Below are 16,553 nucleotides of genomic sequence, written 5' to 3' on the forward strand. Positions count from 1 at the left end.
AATCTTATGCATGCATGCTAGGAATTAATTTGCCGCCATTGTCTGCTGTTTGATACCTTGGCATTCAGATTTGGTGTTAACCAGATAATTGCTTGATGGCAAGTTTGAACGGTGGTGCTACTTTGTTGAGCTAACTAAAGTCTGAAGAAGACACATATATTTTTAAGTTTTCCCTAGTTTGAACTGTTGTGCTATCGAGCTATTGATTTCTTTTGCTATTTCATTTTAATTTTCGAGGGAGCCTGCTCTAATTTTTTTTTATTTTTTATTTTTTGCGATGGAGCCGGTGCTAATGCACTTGTTGAAAACAACTTGTGTATTTCCCTTCTTGACGCAAAGACTTTTGTTGCCTGCTATACTGGGCAAATGTGAAAATTAGCATCAAATTCCTGAATATCCATCGGTCATATTAGCAAATGGCTTGTGAATCCAGGTCAGTATATTGTCCCTGCTTTTTCGTTTGCCAAAATTACTTTCAAGATTCTTTCTCGCACCATGGATGGTAAAATGATTAGGTTTTCTGATGAAGAAGCAACATAGATAATTTACACGTGTGCTCAACTGTCGCCTCCCGTTCTATATTCCTTGTGCTCTGCTGATATGTATGCTTCCATCTACTAATATACTAATCACTGACCTTGATGATCTCAAAAAAAAATGTACTAATCACTGGTTACTAGTTCTTGATGGTGCAATGTTGCGGCATCCTCCATTTTGAAAATATTGTTGTAGAAAGTTTCTTAAATACATAGAGTACATGATCACTGATTTTCAAGGTAATACTTATTTTGGTGCTGTAATTTTTCATATTATTTTTTCGTGCCAACACGAATAAGTGGGAAAAAGCAAAATGATTTCCACTAACAAAAAGGCAAAGAGCGTTGCCATCACAACCTCGTGTTCTTACATTTCCATCACTTCTGCACATATGCAGGCAAGGCACAAAACGGAAATCTAGCCAACATCTACCAGTTCGTCAGCATAAGATTTGGTATCTTTTGTCGACATCACTTCGAAACATGTCTCTTTTGTTCCTTCCATGGCGACAGACTGCCATGCATATATCTCCCCAATCAGGATCTTTTGATCAAGTATCGCTACACAAACTTCCCACGCTTCCTGTATCCTGTCAACCCGCACACGACCCTGACCTGGCCCTCGATTGGGATCCATGAACTTAGGACATGGGACGTGGCACCAACCCGCACACAACCCAAGTTGACTTAGCACTAATGTCAGTGCTGCCTACCGTACAAAACAAGGAGCAAAAAAAAAGAAAAAAGAGCAGCAAGAGTACACCGATAGCAAATTAAACCCCGGCATGGATGCATACATATAGTCAAACATAACTGGAGTTTAGCAAGTCAAAACAACTTATTGAATCTTGCATTTACAGCACCGCATCGATACACTGTTGCACGTTAAACATGTAACGTTTGGATTTGTGCTTAACCATACGCAGGCCACGCATCACCCCTTTGACTTTGCCGCCATTGTTGCCATTCTCGTTGCCGGAGCATTTGGTACCACTATTGTAGTTGCCATTGTCTCTGCCAGCACCTTTGCTGCGGCCGTTATCGTACACTACCTCCATACCAGTGAAGACGGCAAATTGCTTGCCCGTTGTTAGAAGGGAGAGAAAGAGATTATTGCGGAATATGATGGATTGGTGGAATAGTTCAATGTATTGCTTGAGCCTCGTGGGCATATATATAGGAGTACATGATCTACTTGGAGTACAAGGCAAGCCAGAATATTTCCTAGTCTAACCTATGTTTCCTATACAATCACATTACTCAACATCCCCCTGCAGTCACAACGGTAGCGACGCAGACAGTGAGACTGGAGAAGAATCCGAAGGCAAGCCGACGGACACCCCCCCCCCCCCACAGTCGTAACGGTCGACGCATCACGGAGTCATGGCTGGAGTGGAAACCAACGAGGTTGCTCAAGCAGGCGGTAGCCCTTTGTCGATGTAGCCGAGAGCGAAGGGTGGTGTAGCCGTGGTCGAGGTAGCCGTGCGAAGAATGCCGTGGTCGACGTCGAGTCAGGGTAGTCGGTGTCGAGGAAGTCGCCATGGAGCCGCGGGCGCAAGGGGGCGCCGAGTTAGTCATAGGCGCAGTAGTGTCGAAGTAGTGGTGCGCCGGGGAGAAGACATCGTTGACGACATGTCGCGCTGGGGTTGCCAAGCCCGGGGACACATCGTAGACGAAGGCACGCACCGGTGTTGCCAGCACCGGGCATGTGTAGACGGACGAAGACGAAGTTGACGAAGCGCCGCACCAGGCTTGCCAGGCCCGGGGACACGTCGTGGACGAAGGCACGCTTCGGTGTTGCCAGCACTGGGCATGCGGAGACTGGGACCTGCACGAGCTGTACGCCATGTCGAGGAGTCGGAGGGCCATCAAAGAAGAAGACTCGACGACGGTTGTGGCGCCAATCGGCATGGGGCCGATGTCACCAACAGTGGTCGGAGTAGACGAAGTGGTCGGGGAAGATGACGGCGACGCTGGCGATGAGCTGGTGCTGGGTGAAGACGAATGAGGTGGACGGGCAGCGGCGGCGGCTACAGAGGTAGCGGCGGCAGCGGCCAAAGAAGAGCAGCGGCAGCGGCCAAAGAAGAACGGCGGCGGCGGCGGCTAGGTTAGGAGCGCGGCGGCGATGCTCGAAGTAGACAAAGAACCCTGACAGCGTGACGAAGACCAGCGCGGACGGTGGAGTTCCCGCACCAAGGGGAGACGACGCGGCGCATACCACGGGAGGTCGACGCGCGGTGACGGCGGAGTGGACCACGGGTCGCGACGCTACGGCCCGAAGGGGCGACGCAGCGGCGGCGGGCAGGTCAGGGCAACGGCGGGAAGACCTCGGGGCAGCTGCGGGGACCGCGGGCCGCGACGCAACGGCGGTTCGCGAGTCGGTGCAACCGCGGGGACAGCCTCGGGACGGTGGCGTGGACCGCGTGCCACGCTCGCTACGGCCCGACGGGGCGACGCAGCGGCGGCGCGAGGGTCGATGTAGCCACGGGACGGCCTAGAGCGGACGCACTCGGGGCGGCGGGGGACCGCGGGCTGCGACACTACGGCCCGATGGGACGACGCAGCGGTGACGCGGGTCGGTGCAGCCGGGAGAAGAACCATGGGGCGGCGGCGCTGTGGCCCGACGGGGCGATGCAGCGGCAGCCCGATGCTCGATTGGTGGAGAGGCGCGCTGAACTCGGGGACGATCTTCACGGGACCTGCGAAGGCGCGCGTAACCGACGGGCCAGGTCGGTCGTGCGGTGTAGATGAGGCGGATCGCGGCGGCGAGCAGGTGATCAAGCCGATCGCGCGTGAGGTCGGGGACGCCGCTCGATGGAAGCGTGGTGGCGGCGGAGTCCGAGATGAAGCCGGCGGCGGCGGGCGGCAGGGCGGCTATGGTTATGGCGTGAGGCCGCCGGGTCAGGGTGATGCAGGAGTCCCGGTCGGAGCAGGGCGGTGATGGCCGGCGTAGATCGACGGGCGGGCCGTCGCGCGAACGACGGCGGTGAAGGGCTGCTGCATGACGCGAGGCCACCGGGTCGGGGCGACCGGCAGGCCGACGCGCGGGCGACGCGCGAGGCCGCCGAGTCGGGGCGACCGACGGGCAACGCGCGGATGACGCACGAGGCCTCCGGGACGGTGAAGAAGCCAGCCAATCGCGCCGGTGTTGGAGTAGATGCGCACGGGGTCGACGGCGGCGGTGGGCGACGCAAACCGGATCACATAGACCGGAAAACCAAAAAGTAGACGCTGATCAAAGCGACCGGCAAGAGAGAGAAAACCCGGATCAAAGGATCGGGAAAAAATACTCTCTAGGGCAGCCGGCCAACACGGCCGGCGGATGAACCCTAGGTACGGGCGGCACGGCCCCCGGCGGCGGTGATGGAGGCCGACCGCCCCGGGGGCGGCGCGCGGGTGCGGAAGCGGCGGCGCCTAGGATTTAGGATCGACTTGCGATAGATACCATGTTAGAAGGGAGAGAAAGAAATTATTGCGGAATATGATGGATTGGTGGAATAGTTCAATGTATTGCTTGAGCCTCGTGGACATATATATAAGAGTACATGATCTACTTGGAGTACAAGGCAGGCCAGAATATTTCCTAGTCTAACCTATGTTTCCTATATAATCACGTTACTCAACACCCGTAGCCATCTCGTTGCAGTCCTTGTCAAATACCATGGCATCCAAAAAGTCTACAACAATGAACCTGCCCAAACCGAGGCTGATGACCTTGGAGCTGCATGATTCGCTCGGCTGCCACTCCTCTGGCAGGTCATCATCCACCCAGATCCGCAACTTCTCTGACTACGCCAGAAATGTCAGAAATGTCCTTGGAGCTGCATGATTCGCTCGGCTGCCACTCCTCTGGCAGGTCATCATCCACCCAGATCCGCAACTTCTCCTGCGGCGGCTCCTCTCCTCTAACTACGCCAGAAATGTCCGCGGCACAAGGGAGGCCGCTTAACTCGCCGAACCAGAGCCCGAGCTTCAGAACATACTCCGCCTTGCCCTGGAACGGCATAACCCAGTCGCCAGCCTTACTCCACTCACGAGTCGCGATGTGGAAGCAGTAGGTGCCGGTGCCCTCGGCGCCGGCGATGGAGAAGCAGATGGTGTCGCCGCCGATGAGAGCGTGACCACAGACGTAAGGGCATCTCCAGCCGCGCCCCCAACAGGTCCCCCAGGCCACTTTTTCGGCACCGGCGCTGAAAAAACGGCCCAGTCGCGCCCCCTATTGGGGAACGCAGTAATTTCAAAAAAATTCCTACGCACATGCAAGATCATGGTGATGCATAGCAACGAGAGGGGAGAGTGTTGTCTACGTACCCACGCAGACCGTCTGCGGAAGCGTTGACGCAACGTAGAGGAAGTAGTCGTACGTCTTCCCGATCCGACCGATCCAAGCACCGTTACTCCGGCACCTCCGAGTTCTTAGCACACGTACAGCTCGATGACGATCCCCGGGCTCCGATCCAGCAAAGCGTCGGGGAGGAGTTCCGTCAGCACGACGGCGTGGTGACGATCTTGATGTTCTACTGTCGCAGGGCTTCGCCTAAGCACCGCTACAATATGATCGAGGTGGAATATGGTGGCAGGGGGCACCGCACACGGCTAAGGAACGATCTCAAGGATCAACTTGTGTGTCTAGAGGTGCCCCCCTGCCCCCGTATATAAAGGAGCCAAGGGGGAGGGGGCGGCCGGCCAGGAGGAGGGCGCAGGAGGAGTCCTACTCCTACCGGGAGTAGGACTCCGCCCCCCTAATCCTAGTTGGAATAGGATTCCCCGAGGGGGAAGAGAGAGAGGGGGGCCAGCCACCTCTCCTTGTCCTAATAGGACTAGGGGAGGGGGGAGACGTGCGGCCCATCTAGGGCTGCCCCTTCTCTTTTCCACTAAAGCCCACTAAGGCCCATATGGCTCCCGGGGGGTTCCGGTAACCTCCCGGTACTCCGGTAAAATCCCGATTTCACCCGGAACACTTCCGATATCCAAACATAGGCTTCCAATATATCAATCTTTATGTCTCGACCATTTCGAGACTCCTCGTCATGTCCGTGATCACATCCGGGACTCTGAACTAACTTCGGTACATCAAAATGCATAAACTCATAATAACTGTCATCGTAACGTTAAGCGTGCGGACCCTACGGTTCGAGAACAATGCAGACATGACTGAGACACATCTCCGGTCAATAACCAATAGCGGGACCTGGATGCCCATATTGGCTCCTACATATTCTACGAAGATCTTTATCGGTCAGACCGCATAACAACATACGTTGTTCCCTTTGTCATCGGTATGTTACTTGCCCGAGATTCGATCGTCGGTATCCAATACCTAGTTCAGTCTCGTTACCGGCAAGTCTCTTTACTCGTTCCGTAATACATCATCGTGCAACTAACTCATTAGTTGCAATGCTTGCAAGGCTTATGTGATGTGCATTACCGAGAGGGCCCAGAGATACCTCTCTGACAATCGGAGTGACAAATCCTATTCTCGAAATACGCCAACCCAACATCTACCATTGGAGACACCTGTAGAGCTCCTTTATAATCACCCATTTACGTTGTGACGCTTGGTAGCCCGCTAAGCAATGGAATGGGTCATGTCAATCAGATCATTCAACTAATGATGTGACCTCGTTAATCAAATAACAACACTTTGTTCATGATTAGGAAACATAACCATCTTTGATTAACGAGCTAGTCAAGTAGAGGCATACTAGAGACACTAAGATTGTCCATGTATTCACACATGTATTATGTTTCCGGTTAATACAATTCTAGCATGAATAATAAACATTTATCATGATATAAGGAAATAAATAATAACTTTATTATTGCCTCTAGGGAATATTTCCTTCAGTCTCCCACTTGCACTAGAGTCAATAATCTAGATTACACAGTAATGATTCTAACACCCATGGAGCCTTGGTGCTGGTCATGTTTTGCTCGTGGAAGAGGCTTAGTCAACGGGTCTGCAACATTCAGATCCGTATGTATCTTGCAAATCTCTATGTCTCCCACCTGGACTAGATCCCGGATGGAATTGAAGCGTCTCTTGATGTGTTTGGTCCTCTTGTGAAATCTGGATTCCTTTGCCAAGGCAATTGCACCAGTATTGTCACAAAAGATTTTCATTGGACCCGATGCACTAGGTATGACACCTAGATCGGATATGAACTCCTTCATCCAGACTCCTTCGTTCACTGCTTCCGAAGCAGCTATGTACTCCGCTTCACATGTAGATCCCGCTACGATGCTTTGTTTAGAACTGCACCAACTGACAGCTCCACCGTTTAATGTAAACACGTATCCGGTTTGCGATTTAGAATCGTCCGGATCAGTGTCAAAGCTTGCATCAACGTAACCTTTTACAGTGAGCTCTTTGTCACCTCCATATACGAGAAACATATCCTTAGTCCTTTTCAGGTATTTCAGGATGTTCTTGACCGCTGTCCAGTGATCCACTCCTGGATTACTTTGGTACCTCCCTGCTAAACTTATAGCAAGGCACACATCAGGTCTGGTACACAGCATTGCATACATGATAGAGCCTATGGCTGAAGCATAGGGAACATCTTTCATTTTCTCTCTATCTTCTGCAGTGGTCGGGCATTGAGTCTGACTCAACTTCACACCTTGTAACACAGGCAAGAACCCTTTCTTTGCTTGATCCATTTTGAACTTCTTCAAAATCTTGTCAAGGTATGTGCTTTGTGAAAGTCCAATTAAGCGTCTTGATCTATCTCTATAGATCTTTATGCCTAATATGTAAGCAGCTTCACCGAGGTCTTTCATTGAAAAACTCTTATTCAAGTATCCCTTTATGCTATCCAGAAATTCTATATCATTTCCAATCAGTAATATGTCATCCACATATAATATCAGAAATGCTACAGAGCTCCCACTCACTTTCTTGTAAATACAAGCTTCTCCGAAAGTCTGTATAAAACCAAATGCTTTGATCACACTATCAAAGCGTTTATTCCAACTCCGAGAGGCTTGCACCAGTCCATAAATGAATCGCTGGAGCTTGCACACTTTGTTAGCTCCCTTTGGATCGACAAAACCTTCCGGTTGCATCATATACAACTCTTCTTCCAGAAATCCATTTAGGAATGCAGTTTTGACATCCATCTGCCAAATTTCATAATCATAAAATGCGGCAATTGCTAACATGATTCAGACAGACTTAAGCATCGCTACGGGTGAGAAGGTCTCATCGTAGTCAACCCCTTGAACTTGTCGAAAACCTTTTGCGACAAGTCGAGCTTTGTAAACAGTAATATTACCGTCAGCGTTAGTCTTCTTCTTGAAGATCCATTTATTCTCAATTGCTTGCCGATCATCGGGCAAGTCAACCAAAGTCCATACTTTGTTCTCATACATGGATCCCATCTCAGATTTCATGGCTTCAAGCCATTTTGCGGAATCTGGGCTCACCATCGCTTCTTCATAGTTCGTAGGTTCATCATGATCTAGCAGCATGATTTCCAGAACAGGATTACCGTACCACTCTGGTGCGGATCTCGCTCTGGTTGATCTACGAGGTTCAGTAGTATCTTGTCCTGAAGTTTCATGATCATCATCATTAGCTTCCTCACTAATTGGTATAGGTGTCGCAGAAACAGTTTTCTGTGATGTACTACTTTCCAATAAGGGAGCAGGTACAGTTACCTCGTCAAGTTCTACTTTCCTCCTACTCACTTCTTTCGAAAGAAACTCCTTCTCTAGAAAGGATCCATTCTTAGCAACAAATATCTTGCCTTCGGATCTATGATAGAAGGTATACCCAACAGTCTCCTTTGGGTATCCTATGAAGACACATTTCTCCGATTTGGGTTCGAGCTTATCAGGTTGAAGCTTTTTCACATAAGCATCGCAGCCCCAAACTTTAAGAAACGACAACTTTGGTTTCTTGTCAAACCATAGTTCATAAGGTGTCGTCTCAACGGATTTTGATGGTGCCCTATTTAATGTGAATGCGGCCGTCTTTAAAGCATAACCCCAAAACGATAGCGGTAAATCAGTAAGAGACATCATAGATCGCACCATATCTAGTAAAGTACGATTACGACGTTCGGACACACCATTACGCTGTGGTGTTCCGGGTGGCGTGAGTTGCGAAACTATTCCGCATTGTTTCAAATGTACACCAAACTCCTAACTCAAATATTCTCCTCCACGATCAGATCGTAGAAACTTTATTTTCTTGTTACGATGATTTTCAACTTCACTCTGAAATTCTTTGAACTTTTCAAATGTTTCAGACTTATGTTTCATTAAGTAGATATACCCATATCTGCTTAAGTCATCTGTGAAGGTGAGAAAATAACGATATCCGCCACGAGCCTCAATATTCATCGGACCACATACATCGGTATGTATGATTTCCAACAAATCTGTTGCTCTCTCCATAGTACCGGAGAACGGTGTTTTAGTCATCTTGCCCATGAGGCACGGTTCGCAAGTACCAAGTGATTCATAATCAAGTGGTTCCAAAAGTCCATCAGTATGGAGTTTCTTCATGCGCTTTACACCGATATGACCTAAACGACAGTGCCACAAATAAGTTGCACTTTCATTATCAACTCTGCATCTTTTGGCTTCAACATTATGAATATGTGTATCACTACTATCGAGATTCATCAAAAATAGACCGCTCTTCAAAGGTGCATGACCATAAAAGATATTACTCATATAAATAGAACAATCATTATTCTCTGATTTAAATGAATAACCGTCTCGCATCAAACGAGATCCAGATATAATGTTCATGCTCAACGCTGGCACCAAATAACAATTATTTAGGTCTAATATTAATCCCGAAGGTAGATGTAGAGGTAGCGTGCCGACCGCGATCACATCGACTTTGGAACCGTTTCCCACGCGCATCGTCACCTCGTCCTTCGCCAGTGTTCGCTTAATCCGTAGTCCCTGTTTCGAGTTGCATATATTAGCAACAGAACCAGTATCAAATACCCAGGTGCTATTGCGAGCTCTAGTAAGGTACACATCAATAACATGTATATCACATATACCTTTGTTCACCTTGCCATCCTTCTTATCCGCCAAATACTTGGGGCAGTTCCGCTTCCAGTGACCAGTCTGCTTGCAGTAGAAGCACTCAGTTTCAGGCTTAGGTCCAGACTTGGGTTTCTTCTCCTGAGCAGCAACTTGCTTGCCGTTCTTCTTGAAGTTCCCCTTCTTCTTCCCTTTGCCCTTTTTCTTGAAACTAGTGGTCTTGTTAACCATCAACACTTGATGCTCCTTCTTGATTTCTACCTCCGCAGCTTTCAGCATTGCGAAGAGCTTGGGAATAGTCTTGTTCATCCCTTGCATATTATAGTTCATCACGAAGCTCTTGTAGCTTGGTGGCAGTGATTGGAGAATTCTGTCAATGACGCAATCATGTGGAAGATTAACTCCCATCTGAATCAAGTGATTATTATACCCAGACATTTTGAGTATATGCTCACTGACAGAACTGTTCTCCTCCATCTTGCAGCTATAGAACTTATTGGAGACTTCATATCTCTCAATCCGGGCATTTGCTTGAAATATTAACTTCAACTCCTGGAACATCTCATATGCTCCATGACGTTCAAAACGTCGTTGAAGTCCCGATTCTAAGCCGTAAAGCATGGCACACTGAACTATCGAGTAGTCATCAGCTTTGCTCTGCCAGATGTTCATAACATCTGGTGTTGCTCCAGCAGCAGGCCTGGCACCCAGCGGTGCTTCCAGGACGTAATTCTTCTGAGCAGCAATGAGGATAATCCTCAAATTACGGACCCATTCCGTGTAATTGCTACCATCATCTTTCAACTTTGCTTTCTCAAGGAACGTATTAAAATTCAACGGAACAACAGCACGAGCCATCTATCTACAATCAACATAAACAAGCAAGATACTATCAGGTACTAAGTTCATGATAAGTTTAAGTTCAATTAATCAAATTACTTAAGAACTCTCACTTAGATGACGTGATCCAAATCAACTAAACCATAACCGATCATCACGTGAGATGGAGTAGTTTTCAATGGTGAACATCGTTATGTTGATCATATCTACTATATGATTCACGCTCAACCTTTCGGTCTCCGTGTTCCGAGGCCATATCTACATATGCTAGGCTCGTCAAGTTTAACCTGAGTATTCTGCGTGTGCAAAACTGGCTTGCACCCGTTGTAGATGGACGTAGAGCTTATCACACCCGATCATCACGTGGTGTCTGGGCACGACGAACTTTGGCAACGGTGCATACTCAGGAAGAACACTTCTTGATAATTTAGTGAGAGATCATCTTATAATGCTACCGTCAATCAAAGCAAGATAAGATGCATAAAAAGATAAACATCACATGCAATCAATATAAGTGATATGATATGGCCATCATCATCTTGTGCTTGTGATCTCCATCTCCGAAGCACCGTCATGATCACCATCGTCACCGGCGCGACACCTTGATCTCCATCGTAGCATCGTTGTCGTCTCGCCAATCTTATGCTTCCACGACTATCGCTACCGCTTAGTGATAAAGTAAAGCATTACATCGCGATTGCATTGCATACAATAAAGCAACAACCATATGGCTCCTGCCAGTTGCCGATAACTCGGTTACAAAACATGATCATCTCATACAATAAAATTCATCATCATGCCTTGACCATATCACATCACAACATGCCCTGCAAAAACAAGTTAGACGTCCTCTACTATGTTGTTGCAAGTTTTACGTGGCTGCTACGGGCTTAAGCAAGAACCAATCTCACCTACGCATCAAAACCACAACGATAGTTTGTCAAATAGACTCTGTTTTAACCTTCGCAAGGACCGGGCGTAGCCACACTCGGTTCAACTAAAGTTGGAGAGACAGTCACCCGCAAGCCACCTATGTGCAAAGCACGTCGGGGGAACCGGTCTCGCGTAAGCGTACGCGTAATGTTGGTCCGGGTCGTCTCGTCTAACAATACCGCCGAACCAAAGTATGACATGCTGGTAGGCAGTATGACTTATATCGCCCACAACTCACTTGTGTTCTACTCGTGCATATAACATCAACATATAAAACCTAGGCTCGGATGCCACTGTTGGGGAACGTAGTAATTTCAAAAAAATTCCTACGCACACGCAAGATCATGGTGATGCACAACAACGAGAGGGGAGAGTGTTGTCTACGTACCCACGCAGACCGACTGCGGAAGCGTTGACACAACGTAGAGGAAGTAGTCGTACGTCTTCCCGATCCGACCGATCCAAGCACCGTTACTCCGGCACCTCCGAGTTCTTAGCACACGTACAGCTCGATGACGATCCCCGGGCTCCGATCCAGCAAAGCTTCGGGGATGAGTTCCGTCAGCACGACGCCATGGTGACGATGATGATGTTCTACCGACGCAGGGCTTCGCCTAAGCACCGCTATAATATGATCGAGGTGGAATATGGTGGCAGGGGGCACCGCACACGGCTAAGGAACGATCTCAAGGATCAACTTGTGTGTCTAGAGGTGCCCCCTGCCCCCGTATATAAAGGAGCCAAGGGGGAGGGGGCGGCCGGCCAGGAGGAGGGCGCAGGAGGAGTCCTACTCCTACCGGGAGTAGGACTCCCCCCCAATCCTAGTTGGAATAGGATTCCCCGAGGGGGAAGAGAGAGAGGGGGGCCGGCCACCTCTCCTTGTACTAATAGGACTAGGGGAGGGGGGAGGGCGCGGCCCATCTAGGGCTGCCCCTTCTCTTTTCCACTAAAGCCCACTAAGGCCCATATGGCTCCCGGGGGGTTCCGGTAACCTCCCGGTACTCCGGTAAAATCCCGATTTCACCCGGAACACTTCCGATATCCAAACATAGGCTTCCAATATATCAATCTTTATGTCTCAACCATTTCGAGACTCCTCGTTATGTCCGTGATCACATCCGGGACTCCGAACTAACTTCGGTACATCAAAATGCATAAACTCATAATAACTGTCATCGTAACGTTAAGCGTGCGGACCCTACGGTTCGAGAACAATGCAGACATGACTGAGACACATCTCCGGTCAATAACCAATAGCGGGACCTGGATGCTCATATTGGCTCCTACATATTCTATGAAGATCTTTATCGGTCAGACCGCATAACAACATACGTTGTTCCCTTTGTCATCGGTATGTTACTTGCCCGAGATTCGATCATCGGTATCCAATACCTAGTTCAATCTTGTTACCGGCAAGTCTCTTTACTCGTTCTGTAATACATCATCCCGCAACTAACTCATTAGTTGCAATGCTTGCAAGGCTTATGTGATGTGCATTATCGAGAGGGCCCAGAGATACCTCTCCGACAATCGGAGTGACAAATCCTATTCTCGAAATACGCCAACCCAACATCTACCATTGGAGACACCTGTAGATCTCCTTTATAATCACCCATTTACGTTGTGACGTTTGGTAGCACACAAAGTGTTCCTCCGGCAAACGGGAGTTGCATAATCTCACAGTCATAGGAACATGTATAAGTCATGAAGAAAGCAATAGCAACATACTAAACGATCGGGTGCTAAGCAATGGAATGGGTCATGTCAATCAGATCATTCAACTAATGATGTGACCTCGTTAATCAAATAACAACACTTTGTTCATGGTTAGGAAACATAACCAATCTTTGATTAACGAGCTAGTCAAGTAGAGCCATACTAGTGACACTAAGTTTGTCCATGTATTCACACATGTATTATGTTTCCGGTTAATACAATTCTAGCATGAATAATAAACATTTATCATGATATAAGGAAATAAATAATAACTTTATTATTGCCTCTAGGGCATATTTCCTTCACCCCCAGGACGCCGAAAATCGCCGGTTCGGACTTTTTTTCCGCCCGGCGGTCACAGGCCGAACCCGGCGCGCTGGGGAGCAGTTGGGGGCTCCGGCGCTAGGGAAAAGCACGCCTGGCCCACACCGATAGGTGAAAAGTTAAGGTTTTCTTCCCCCGACTCGCCTCGCACCCCCCACGCCCTCGGCCACCACTAGCTATATCCCGGCGACGGCCGCCGCCCTACTCCTCTAGATAGCCATTCCCCGCCGGAAAATAGCAGCGCTTCGCCGCGGCAGCCCCTCCCACAGCAGCTGGGCGTTTCCGGCCGCCGTTTCCGGCCGCGGAGGCGCGGTTTAACGGCGGGTACATGCCCACTGAGCGCACGGTGTTCGGCGTTTTGCCTGTCTCGGCGATGGACTCGGATGACGAGGAAGAGCTCGCCGCGCTGCTGGGGGAGGAAGCTGCGGCCGACGTCTAGGAAGAAGAGCATCTCATGGTGCTCGCCGCCCTCGCCCAGCTGCTGATGAGCAATGAAAATCCGCGGCGAGGTGGCTCGGCGCCGGGGTGGGTGAAAGCAAAGAACCGGCATCGTCTCCAAGGCTACTGCATGCTCTACTCCGACTACTTCGCCGATGCTCCACTTCATGGCGAGAGAACATTTCGGCGCCGTTATCGGATGAGCCGAAAGATCTTCCTCGGGATTGTGAATTCCATCCGGGAGTTCGACAACTACTTCAAGTGCAAGATGGATTGCACCGGCGCTCTTGGATTCACCTCCATCCAGAAGTGCACGACAGCGATGAGGATGCTTGCATATGGAGCTCCCAGTGATTCACTCGACGACTATGGGCGCATGGCCGAGTCCACCAGCATAGAGTGTTTCTACAAGTTCTGTCGGGCAGTCGTGGCAGTGTTTGGGCCACAATACTTGAGAACACCCAATGCGGAAGACACTGCTCGGATCCTAGCCCAGAATGCAGCAAGAGGATTTCCTGGGATGCTTGAAAGCATCGACTGCATGCATTGGAAATGGAAGAATTGCCCATTTGGTTGGCAGGGGATGTACAAAGGCGCCAAATGCGGTTGCAGTGTGGTACTTGAGGCGGTAGCCACACAGGACCTCTGGATTTCGCACTCCTTCTATGGTATGCTAGGAACTCACAATGACATCAACGTGCTGCAGTGCTCTCCTATTTTTGCCAAGCTCGTTGAGGGCCATTCTCCTCCGGTGAACTTCGAGATCAATGGGCACCAATACAACAAGGGGTACTATCTAGCTGACGGCATCTATCCGAGATGGTCGACATTTGTGAAGACGATCTCAAACCCTGTGGCAGGAGGCAAGAACGCCTGGTTTGCGAAGCTTCAGGAGGCTTGCAGGAAGGATGTCGAGCGGGCATTTGGTGTGCTCCAATCTCGATTTGCTGTTGTTCGGTACCCCGCTCAGACCTGGTCCAAAGATCAAATGTGGGAGATTATGACTTGCTGTGTCATCTTGCACAACATGATCATCGAGAGCGAGCAAGAAGACCCAGTGTTTGACACTGAACCATACTACAGGCAGGGTCCTCTAACCGAAGTTGATCACCAGCTACCGGCAACTTGGACTGCCTATCTCAGTATGCGTCAGGAGATCCGAGACCCACAGGTGCATCATCAACTGCAGAAAGATCTGATTGAGCACCTATGGAGGCTCAAGGGGGACGCCGTGTGATGAAATACGAGTTTTTATTTGTTGAACTATATAATTTGTATTGAACTATTTGTTGTTGTACTATTTTGTTGAAGTATTTGATTTTTCTGTGATGAAATATGTGATAAGAAATAATTGTGTTGATAATTGAACGCCGAGACACGGCGAAACCACGCCGAATATGGGCCTATTCTCGCCCATATGGGCCCTTTATTCGCCGAAATTGGGCTGCAAAGTGGGCCAATTTCGGCGCCTGGGGGCGAGCTGGGGGCGACGACTGGGCGCAAAATCGCCCCCAACGCCGATTGTATCGCCGGCTCGCCCCCAGGGGCGATTTTTATGCGTCCTGGGGGGACCAACGGCTGGAGATGCCCTAAGCGTGCTTCTGGTGGATGATCCACGGTGGTAGTGGGAGGATGTCGCAGTGTCAGGTACTACTACAAAAGGAGCGCGGGTGCTCGGCCCTCCACACCAGGGCCTCGAACTGTGGCTTCGCCTCCGACTTATCCGGATGGAGGATCCTATCGAGGATCCTATCATGGAGGTGCAAGTCCGACGGAGGGACGACGATGGACAGCGGTGAGTGTTTGTGCTCGTGGAGGCTTGGCAGGCTTTCGATCCAGTGGCAGCCCTCGCCGGCGTCGAAGCGGAACATGCGTTTCGCGCGGTAGCCCAAGACGACCTTGTCCTCCGAGGCGGTGGGGAGGAAATGAACGCGGTGATGGGTCGGCAGGCTGCATGCATGATACTTCCGGTGGCTTAATGACCAGCTTGCTTGCCCGCGTCCGGATGCTGGGCACGGCCGCCTCCGCCGCCGCCAGGTCAGCCTTGCAGATCCTTCTCCTGTTGGGCACCCAGGCCTTGGCGGGCGTGAGTGTTGGCAGCAGCTTGTCATGCGTGGCCGCCTCATCTGCCGTCCAAGCGTCGGAGCGAATACATGCGGTTGCGCCCATCATACACCCCCAGGTTGACGAACCGCCGGATGCCGCCGCTCATCTCCGGCAATCAACCACCTCCTCGTCGTCTATCTGCCTGGAACCTGGAGCAGGGCGGCGGCGGCGGCTATCAATCTCTAGCTTTTTTTTGAGACAAACTCGCGAACCTTTTATTGAACCGTCACAATTTTAACAGGGACGAACAAAAGATCGCCGGGGTGGCTTAATCAAACATAGCGGCCGGTCCCCAACGTTAATGCATGCTTCGCGAGGTTGTGAGCTTCAAAGTTCAAGGATCAAAATTCATGACTAAACGAACAAGATGAGAAAAAACGAGCTCTCCGTTATTTCATGTACCACTGCTCCATATGCTGCTGCCGTTCCTCCTAGCTGCATGATCGATCGTAGTCACCACACGAGGCCATTGGTATGGGATGGGCCGGATGACACGTCCTTCATTTTTTTCCTAAGAATACATGTCTTCTTTCTTCGTTACAAATAATAATACGTTTAAATTAGGGCCCGTTAATTTACATCCAACTCTTGTCATATTTTCCCCGTAAAAAAAACTTCTGATATTTTCTATACATTCTAAAAAAAACTCTA

At 49.8% G+C, this 16,553-nt stretch overlaps 1 pseudogene; it reads right to left on the reverse strand.

Annotated features, from left to right (window-relative positions):
* Positions 1–4,151: 4,151 nt before the first annotated feature.
* LOC125534699 (uncharacterized) lies at positions 4,152–16,008 on the reverse strand (annotated as a pseudogene).
* Positions 16,009–16,553: the final 545 nt, after the last annotated feature.

The sequence above is a fragment of the Triticum urartu genome, chromosome 2A (assembly GCF_056163025.1).
Source record: "Triticum urartu cultivar PI428250 chromosome 2A, HENAU_Tu73, whole genome shotgun sequence".
Classification (NCBI taxonomy): Eukaryota; Viridiplantae; Streptophyta; class Magnoliopsida; order Poales; family Poaceae; genus Triticum; species Triticum urartu.